Genomic DNA, 10,584 nt, shown 5'->3' on the forward strand with positions numbered 1-10,584 from the left:
CGGCCATATAAAAACCCATATTGGTTGAGCTCTACCTTTATTAAAAAAAACAATTATGGTCTGTCTCGCCAATCCAGTGGGCTGCATTGCACTAATATAATAAAAAAAGGAGTATAACCCAAAAACTGAATACATTAAACAGTTAATCAAAGACTTATAGTTTGTCTAATAAGGTTCTGGATTAAAAAAAAACACACACACACACAGATAAATAAGTAACAAACGGCTGATTCATTAAATAATAATCAGCCAATACAATTTGTTAAAAAGAAATGTTGAAAACTGGCACGACTGATCGGTCTACCTCTAGTGCAGTGTAGCGTAAATGTCTGTGGATCCCTCTCATCCCAAGCTGCACACTTGTGTTTTTGTGATTGTGTGCATATCTGCTTCTCATTGTGTGTATTTTTGAGTATGCACCTTTTAAATGTGTGTAACTGCACACCGACGAGGCTTTTCCTGAATGTACTTTTACAGTGTGTGTGTGTGTGTGTGTGCTGCATGCCACCATGTGAAGCATGCATGCCTGCTAGCTGTCTCCTGCCTGCAAGGCTTTGGCTCAGGTGTGTGCGTGTGTGTGAGTGTGTGTGTGCGCACCTGTTTGATAGAAAGGAGCATGTGTGAGGAGTGCGCATTAAATCCTTGCTTAATTGTTGTATGCATTTGTATGTGTATGTGTGATTTTGAGGCCCATTCATCTGTCTGTTTCCATATGTACCTGTTAGTTAAATGTCCTGTTGCTGTTCTTTAGTCTGCAGTACGTGTGTCACTGTATCTCCTATGGTCCTCCTCCATAGCTGAGCTGTAACTACACCTCTGAGTTGTCAAACCAGCAGCTGCCACTTTGCTAAAAAGAAACCCTCAGATATGTTTCTCAAGTTTATTTGAAAATTAATTCTAATGTTCAAGAGAATAACTCTGTTTTGTTATAATTAATAGACTGCACCATGTCCTATCGAAAAACTGCATTTTCAAACTGAAACCGACAACGTTTTCGCCAAAACTTGAACATGAGCCTTTAACACCGAGCGTATCACATACAACACATATGCATTACTGTAATTACGCAACGGTTTGTGCTATTAAATAAAAATCCAACGGTTTCCGAAAGCTGAGCGGTTAGAAGTCAAAACCAACATGTGGTTATTACGGTAATTTCACTCACTCTGTTGCAGGAAGCCGGCAGTGTTTTTTCTAAATAAAACTTTTAGTTTTTCTTCATTTTAAATTGTCAATATACTATTTTAACACGTAGTAAATATTGTAAATAACTGCCAGATGTTGGAAGTTATTCTGGAAAAATGGGCAAATCACTTACTCACAGGATATTTTCTGGTTAAAATAAGCAAAAAAGTCCAGACAGACATTTTGAGGCTTAGGTGTTAAAGGGTTAAACACGACTAGATAAGCCTCACTTTCACTATGATACTCTCTTTGCCACCAGTGAAAAAATGAGGAGTGGTTTGACAGCACAACAGAACTGTGCACTTCCTTATTCAAAACACTGCAGAGAAAAGCATTCACCTGGTATCTGCTGTGTGTTTCACACGGAGGAGCTTATTATGACACAGCACAACACTGGCTCTCAAGAAGACTCGCTCTCCTTATCTGCATCTTCATGTGTCTCCATGACGTTGACCAAACACTTTACAAAGGTCGCACAAAGTTGCCTCCTATGCTACTACACGCGCTGCGTTCACGCCGCAGTTCTTTCACATGGCAAGTTCACATTTACAAAGTCAACGTACGGACGCGATGTGTGTGTGATACTTTTGCATGACGAGTGGCTAATTTGACACCTTGTTTCGTCCCAGACGCATCTGCTCGTCATGCGAAAGTATCATCCATACGGAGCTCCCACAGTAAACGGTGAAACCCACAATGCAGTTCGGCAACACTGTGAAAGTGTATAAGCGTTTAAGTGAATGTCTCCACCGTGTGCGTGTGTGTGAGTCTGCTGTTTAGATCTTGTACGTTATCCTTTGGTTTCTACCAAACGTCAGTATTAGAAAGCAGCTGGCATGGCTGAACATAAACGAAGTCCAGATTTCCATCATGTAAGAGAACAAATGACTTATGCTACATCATAATATCACGATTACATCTAATTAGTGGTAGGTACTTTGAGTTGTCACTAGTCGCCTGGCAGCTGTGACAGAACCCATCAGCAGAGATTTGCTGTACCTTCACTAATGTGACCAGGAAAGTTGTTTTTCTAATACTGACTTGCAGAAAAACATGTTTCAAAGGCATCATTTTATCTTGAAATATGAAAGACGTGCAGTGAATTCTTTTCGACTAATCATAACAATCAACTTGCAGAGCCGCAGCAAAAATATATCGTATTATTATTGTCAGTATTATTCAATTATGTTATGACTGCAGATAATCAATAAGTCAACGGAATAAAAAAAAGCCATAAGCACAACTTTCCAGAGCCTTACATGTAGATAGCCTTAAAATACAGACACAGATAACTTTATTTATCCCCTTAGAGTAATTCTGTTTCCACAGTTTCACCACTGCATACATCACCATTCACCAACACACAAATCCAGAGTGCATGAGGAAATACTACATGGCAGCACTGTATTAAAAGCACAATGCAAGGTGCAACAATGTGGAGCCAAACTGGGCTAAAAACAAGGTTAAAAAATAATTAATAAATAAATAACGAAATGTACAGGGAATAAAAACTGCCCAGGCTAAAAAACAGTGGTAAATACCTAAACAATACACGCATAAATACATAAATACGTTAAATAAATAGAGCTCATAGGTGTATTGCACATAACCCTTAAGCACAACGCTTGAAGTTAAAGGGTTTTTCGTAGCCTTAGAATGTGTCTTTTATAGTACTTTAGACAAAGGTCGTGCTTTATGGACCATCTTTCATCACCGCCACGGTTCTACCGCAGCTCCAACAGCCGGAGCGTGCATTTTTCTGTTTTCTAGCAGAAGCTTATCACACAATCGAAGAAGAACCACATCCTTTCTGGTATGTGGAGGCCACACAGTTCCCTGACGTGCTTGTGAAGGAGCAGGGCGAGCAAAGTATTCCTCTCTCTGTTGCAATCTGCAGTCTCACCATTAAACATCACACGTTCTTACAAACTAGACCTTGAAGATGCTCTTGTTGCAAATGTACCAACACAAACTGCTCACATTACAGAACCTGGCACAGGTTCAGGTTCATTTCAATGTTCTTTTCTTTCTTTTTTTGCTTGAAAAATGACTGTAATTATTAATATTTTATGTTGATTGACAAACTAATAAATTAACTCATCAGCTAATGAGCTCTGCTCTAATAGGAGAGGTGAGCTTCCTCAGTGTCTCTGCAGCGATGAAATGTAACTTTCTCACATTTCCACCACTGAAATATCTCCTCTTAGGCAGCATTCACTGTCCACTGTTGAACATTCATTTTGACACGTGAAGTCATGTTGTAGGAATAACTGAAACTGAACTGCTGTTTTTACTTCATTTTCCCCCCCTATAGGCTACGGTCTAAAAATCCACTTCACTCAAAATCAGTTCATGAATTAAATGACCTAATGATTGTACTGTACTGTTTAATTTAGACTTTGGTCCAGTCCAGGCAGCAGACAAGACTCCGTCTCATTAATCGCGTCCCCTGCTGATTTTCGTAGAGGACATCCATCCTTGAACGGAGGACGTTATCAAGGAAAATGTGGATTTGCCCATTGTTTAATCAAACACTTTATCCTCCACATGAGTCGCGAGGCTGCTGGTGCCAATCCCTGCCGACACAGGGCAAAAGGAGAGGTAAATCCTGGACAGGTCATCGTCACAACCACTCATTCACAAACTCACACTTACAGTCAGTTCAGAGTGTCCAATTAACCTCTGCATGTTTTTGGACATGTGGGAGAACCTGGAGAAAACCTACACACTCTCAGGGAGAACATGAAACTCCACAGCAACCTCCTTGCTGTGAGGCAACAGAGTAGATCTGTAATTAACACATTTGATTCATTTGTTACTATGAGTAGATTTTTATAAGAATTAAAAAAAAGGATTCAGATCAGCGGTCAAACACCCCGCTCCTGCCACATGTGCTAAACTGTGGCTACTGCTTCAGGCCTAAGTAAATATGCAACGCGTTTATCAATACAGCCTGTAGTAGAGTCCAGAGAAGAACACTGGGAGAGGGGAGGAGAGTAATCGCTCCAAAACACCAGCCTCTGATCTCGTTAAAGACTAATTGATGTTCTATGTTAACGAGCTTTACCTTAATTAGTGGTATTAAAAAGAACACTGGGTGCAACACGTGGAGAGGGTGAGACGGGGGTTCTGGGGTAGGCCGCGGGACTGAGGAAACCATCCACGCATGTTGCATCAAACACATGATGAAAGGAAAGGCGGGAGAATGAGAGGGAGCGGGGAAAAGGAAGCTGCATGTGCGGAGGAAGTCACAGGTTGCCGGGGTGAGAGAAGAGGCGGAAAGGATTGGGGCAAGGAGAAACAGAGGGATTGGAAGAAGACAAGAGAGACAAGAGAGGGGGGATTGAGCTAAGCTTGAAGGTGTTCTGCTCACAGGTCCACAAATCAATGCAGTGAAATTGATGAAGAGCACAGACTTGAGGAAAAAAAACGGCGCACACAAATGTTGACTCTATTCCTCTCATCTCTCTTCCTGAGGTTGTCATCCATGTCCCTCCTCCGAGAGTCAATTCCACTTGCCCTTCTCTTACTCTCCTCTTCATACTGCCGCCTTTCCATTCTCTCACCCGGCTCTACCCTCCTTCTCCTCACACCTTCCCTCATCTCTCTCCCTCCACACCTTCTGTCTCTAATCACCCTCTCCCGTCTACCCCTACTCACAGCTGGTACAGTACAGATCTCTGTGGGCAACTCGATGACAAATCAGAAAAGAAGGGGGCTTTGGTGACAGTGAAGGCAACACTTGACGGACAGCAATGCATGCAGTAGAGTACAGTGCTGCAGTATAAGACGGTGTGTACATTTCACTGGGTTGTAGTGAAGGGAACTGATCAACTGAAGAGAGCATGTCACCTGTGGGTGAAAGAGCTGATTGAAATGGATATTCAGCTCGAGTGAGGAGAGAGAGGAGCACCGAAAACAGCCCACAGAAACGGCAAAAACAAACAACACATTAATTCCAATTTCCATCTGGATAAATGGATCCAGTGGCCTTGCAGTGCAAGCCAATATATTTGATCTCGCACTCCAAATCACTGCAGCAAATCTGTAAGAGAGGCAACACTGTGCCTCTCCACACTACAGGTCAACGTTATATCTTCTCCCATGGTGGTCTCAATGGTGCAAGGCCATTTTTCCTCTCTTGGAGTAAAGGTTGTGTCAATGGCAGAGGCTCGTGTTTGTGCCTGTCATACACTTCTCCTCTGCTGAAGTACTGCAAGGCAAAAACTTAAGTTATTTGAGCATCCAAAAGGAGCTGCATATTCAGAAATCCACCTACAACGTACAAGCTCTCACACACTTCTTCACCCTCCAGCTGTGAGAAGAAGAAGAAGAAGAAGAAGAAAAACTGCCTGTTCCTGTTGTCTGAGGGTGTCTGAGGCAAGTCAGTCCGTTGGGGTTAAGATTCCTCGGTGGCAACAGGGGGATAACAGTGTGTGCTGCCTTATACGCCCCAAATATTCAGTGTATATATTGGGATATAAATAGATCAAGAGGAAAAACTGATAGGCAATCTTGCAGGCTCTACAAGCACATGCACACACATACACACTCATGCACTAACATTGACCACAGCATCCAGAGAAAATGAGCATCAACAGATATGATCAGCTCAATTAATACGTCCGCAGCATCAGCATCAGCAGCAGCAGCAGCAGAGTGAGGGGGAAACTGCAGCCAGTGTCAGTGTTTAAAGACTTAAACGGAACACAAACTCTGTCTTTATGAATAATGCAGTGAAAATTCTTGGCAGACAAAAATCATAGCCCAAAGGTTTAGTATATGATTAATTGAAGTAGTGGTAATTCTGAGTGTGTGTGTGTGTGTGTGTGTGTGCATGACTGGCACATCTATCCCAGCAGCAGCTGCTGCTGTGAGGAGCCTTCCTGCGTTAAGAGGCTTGTGAGTTTTCAGGCGCAGCAATGACAGAGGGGTCAAAGCCCCGGTGCGCCGTCCGTTTCCACCTCTCCATCCCCGGAACATCCATCTCTCCATCATGAGTGGCCGAGCAGATGCCGACACCCGAGCCCCTTATTCCTGTCTCAATGACGCGTAGCACCCTCTCACTGCCCGAGCCGCAATTAATCTAAGCAGTTCCAGAGTCTGTGTGCGTGTGTGAGCCTGTGTTGTGTGAGTGTGTGTGTTTGCGGGGTGAAGCAGTGAGGAGAAGGAAAAAAAAATGCCAGAGCACACAGCAAATGTCATGAAAATAAATGTACTTACTGTGATTCACCAGCCTTTCCCCCCTCTTTTCCTGCGTCCCTCCATCCTTTTTCACATCCTTCCTTTTTGAGGTATCCGTTTTGCGGGTGTCCCCCGCCGCCACTGCCGCCGCCGCCGCTGCCGCCACCGCACACACACACACACACGCACGCGCGCGCACGCACAAACTTGCGCGCGCGCACACACACACACGCCCAGACACACGCGCTGGGAAAAATATCTATCTAAATATATAGATGCTCTACATGTATTCAATTTCTCCGCTCTTCCTCCTTACCTCCCTCCCTCTTTCCTCACTCTCTCTCCCTCTTTCCCTGTTCTTTTGTTAAAATTCAGTATATGCGCCCCGTCACCTAGCAACCGTCAACCTCTCTCTATCTCTCTCTCTCTCGCTCTCTCGCTTCCTCCCCCCTCCCTCCCTCTCTTCATCACTGGCGACACGTGTTGAATGCTAAACTTAGCGGTCCGGAATAAAATTAATAAAGGAATGGACGCTCAATATCTCCCCCCTTCTCTGCCGTCCCCCCTCTCTCTTTCACTCTCGCGCGTATCATAATGCAATATAAATATTTACTAGAACCACTAAGCCCTCTCATTGCACCCCCCAGCCCCCCACCCTCCTCTCTTTACTCCCTTGCGTCCCTCCGCATTTCCCCTCCCTCCCTCCATCCATCCATCCATCTCTGGCTGCCTCCCTGCATCCCTCCCTCTCCCGTCCTGCCTCCCCCCCACCCCCTCTCCGCTTTCTGCTTCTCCAAGCAAAACGGAGGCGCCACACACCAGCATCTGTGGATCCACACGTGAGTGTCACCCCTGCACGGTGCTTCGTTGCATGCTGCAGCGTGCGTGCGTGTGCGTTTGCGTGTCAGCGCGTGTGCGTGTGAATGAGAAATCCACAGCATGTTAGTGGCCATGTGTGAGCGGCTGGCACAGAGCGGAGGCGCACGCAGCATCAAAACACCGCACTTCATTCAGTAAACTGGTCGTGTTTTGGACTTCAGAGCCGAAATTAAATATTTATATTTGGGAAAGTTTTCATTCAGTGAGTCACTGTGTGTGTGAGCAGTACATTTGTTTATTTCTTTAATTGAAAAGTGAAAGTCTGGGTGGCTGAATGTGCGGAGTGATGTTATTGTTCCTCTTTCCTCAACGTGCGGGTTTCATCTGGGATCAGTGCCAATATAAAGTGAGCAATAGTTAGCCTCACATCATGAGCCGCTCAGTAAATTATCTTTTAATTGTAGTTTAGTCTTTTCACCAAATCTTCAGTTGCCTTTCACAATCACACTCAACAAAAAGAGGACACAATTAAGGGAGACAGAGAGAAGATGTCCTTAAAACTTAAGTGTTTAAATATTAACTAATGTGTGTTGCGTTCAAGTAGTGGTTAGCAAGAAGATCCGGGATCCGCTAAGCGGTCGGAACAAGGGCCTTTCTGCTGTGTGTGTGTGTGTGTGTGTGTGTGTGTTTTCTCTGGGTTCTCCAGTTTCCCCCCACAGTCCAACGACATGCAGATTTGGGGATAAGGCAAATTGGACACTCTAGTGACCGTGATTGTGAGAGGGAATAGTTGACCGTAGGTGTGAGTGTGTGGATGAATGGTTGTCCCTGTGTTGGACAGGCGATGTGTCCAGGATGTATCCCGCCTTTTGCCCTGTGTCAGCTATATGGGAGAGGAATGAATGAATGTTAGGTTCAAACCACACAATGCTGGTTAAGCTTCACATGGCTGTGTTTCTCAGTATAGCGATGTTTAGGTCTTGCGTCACCTGCATGGTGACATTCCCGCGCTGCACAAAAGATGTGATTTGTTTTATATGAAGACAGATGGAGGCAACAGCTGACAATGCCATAGTGAAGCGAGACGGCTGCAAACAGGTTGGAGTATGACTGAAAACACAAAGATATGTCCAGGAAAAGTTACAAAAGTGAATTCTACAGCTCAGACCCAATGGTTCAGCAGTTTATCAATGCCTCTTGTCCCCACCCGCCCTTGTGCTGCTGCTGCTGCTGTATATACATAAACACTCCCTCACTCAGATCAGATAGCGTTGCCTGACAGAGTTTGTTTTAAGATCAAGTATGCAGCAAACAAATAATGTTATCATTTCTGTTCAAGAAAACTGAACAGAGGAAAAAATAATAACATCCACCACAAAAGTTACACACTGCAGCTTAAAGTAAGGTTTCATGAGCATTTATCACTGCAGGCAATAGATTTGTTTACAATTCTCTTTAATCCAAGAGTGAAAAACTCTGGAGGGATGCAAGAGTTGCAGAGTACATTGAATTCTGGTTTTGTTGTTATTTCCCTCCTGCTCTTCCTTCTCATCATGTGTGTACAGTATAACCTGGTATCAGCACCAACCTGTGACAATGGTGCCAGGTGGGGGCCCAGAGGGGCCGTGGCCCCGCCTCTCATCGGTCATACATGATTTGTTTTGATCGGATTGTACTGGTTTATTTAGCAAACGCAGAGTTCACACGCAAAAGTGTCTCCCTTCTGCTCGACTGTGTGCAGGGCTGACTAATCCTCCTCCTAATCTCTGAGGAGCTGAGAGAAGGAGTGCTTCAATTCTGTGTTTCAACAAAAGCACGGTCAGGAAGCTGCTTCTGACCTACAGGACGTCCATCACTCACATTTTGACCCCTCCCCCTGGCCACTGTAGCGCACTCAGGGGACTGAGGCCATTCAGCCTGTGTGTGTGTGTGTGTGTGTGTGTCTCTGGGTATTGACCGCACAGCTGCATTGAGGAAGAGGTAATTCATATGTTTTTAAGTAAAAGAGAACGGCAGTGGGGGAGGGGGCAGAGAGTTAGTGAGGAGGAGGAGGAGGAGGAGGAGGAGGAGGAGGAGGAAGCAGAGCAGCAAGTTACTCAGATGCTGCTGTGTAACCTGCTCATGGACCAACAGGTGAAGTTATGACTGAGTGAGTCTGATCATGAAGTCTATACTGAGTTACAAGTGACGACACAATGGCTTCAATCCCTCTGATTCGTGTTGATTTATTGTTGAGTTTGAATGAAATCCTCATTGTTGACAAACAGATGACAGATGTAAACAGTAATTACTATGGACAGGGAGCAGCTACTGTATGTATGATGTAGTGGAACTGAAGTGCCATTAGTAACATTAAATGAGTCCAAAGCATATCGAAGGCCATTACTCAGCCCTTTGTCATAATTTTACTACTGTATACACAACACCATTTTAAAAATCCGGAGTTTCAGTTATGGCTCTTGGTTTTGGTGCATCAGCCTAAGATGTTGATCTGGCCACCCCGATGTAAACATCCTGGAGCAACAGTTAACCTCACATCATCAGGTTATATGTCAATATATTATCTTTTCATTGAAGGTAAACCTTTTCCCCTTCAGTTGCCTTTCGTGATCGCGCTCAAAAACAGACGGACAGATTAGAGAGAGAGACAGAGGAGGTGTTTGTGAATGTAGCGCCTGCTTTGGAAGAAACAGGGCAAAGGTCTCACTGTGACAGAAATGTGTCAATTCCCTGGAGGATTGGTAAATCATCACCAATATCAGAGACTCATGGAGCACACACGCATGCAGCAGCAGTGTGTGTGTGTGTGCGTGTGTGTGTTTTCAAGCTAAGATCAATACCCAGAGGCGGTGTCTCCTTCATCAGACTTTGCGAGATCTGTCCCGAGGAACCAGCATCGCTGAGCCAAACTCAGGCATCATTACACTCGTCTGTCTGAGGTCACCACACGTGCACACGTATGTGAGTGTGTGTGTGTGTGTGTGCTCACGTGCACATGTGAGTCCATTTGTGCATGCAGTATATTACATGCTTCCTATCCGTGTGATCCTCCTGTCCTGAGTTTAGATTTTTTTCCAATATAGAGCAACGTTTTATTTTATTTGTGCTGCACTCAGTATTAAAAGCAAGTACACTTAAAAAATTCAACAGCAAAATCTCTCTCCCGGAATCAGTGTCCTCGTTATTGTGAATAATCCACAGAAGTGTCTTGTGCGCAGTTTTCATCTTTTGCATCTCTGCAGTGGAAAGAAGCGCCGATAATAAAAAAAAAGATTCTCGACAGTGAGAAAGAACTCGCAAATGTGTCAAAACCTGGAAAATAAAAGTTTAGCTCTATATCTGCATATGTATATGACTAGATGTCTCTGGAGAGAACATGCAGTGTGCAACGCATGC

At 44.3% G+C, this 10,584-nt stretch overlaps 1 protein-coding gene across 2 annotated transcripts in view; it reads right to left on the bottom strand.

Annotated features, from left to right (window-relative positions):
• The window catches only part of LOC131470990 (glutamate receptor ionotropic, NMDA 2D), a 50,520-nt gene extending 43,608 nt beyond the window's left edge, over window positions 1–6,912 (bottom strand). For both annotated transcript variants that reach the window (XM_058647150.1, XM_058647149.1), the window contains exon 1: window positions 6,409–6,912. The gene's annotated coding sequence lies outside the window, so the exon portion shown is untranslated. The remainder of the gene's footprint in view (window positions 1–6,408) is intronic.
• Between the last annotated feature and the right edge of the window lie 3,672 nt (window positions 6,913–10,584).

Source organism: Solea solea, chromosome 13 (assembly GCF_958295425.1).
Source record: "Solea solea chromosome 13, fSolSol10.1, whole genome shotgun sequence".
Classification (NCBI taxonomy): domain Eukaryota; kingdom Metazoa; phylum Chordata; class Actinopteri; order Pleuronectiformes; family Soleidae; genus Solea; species Solea solea.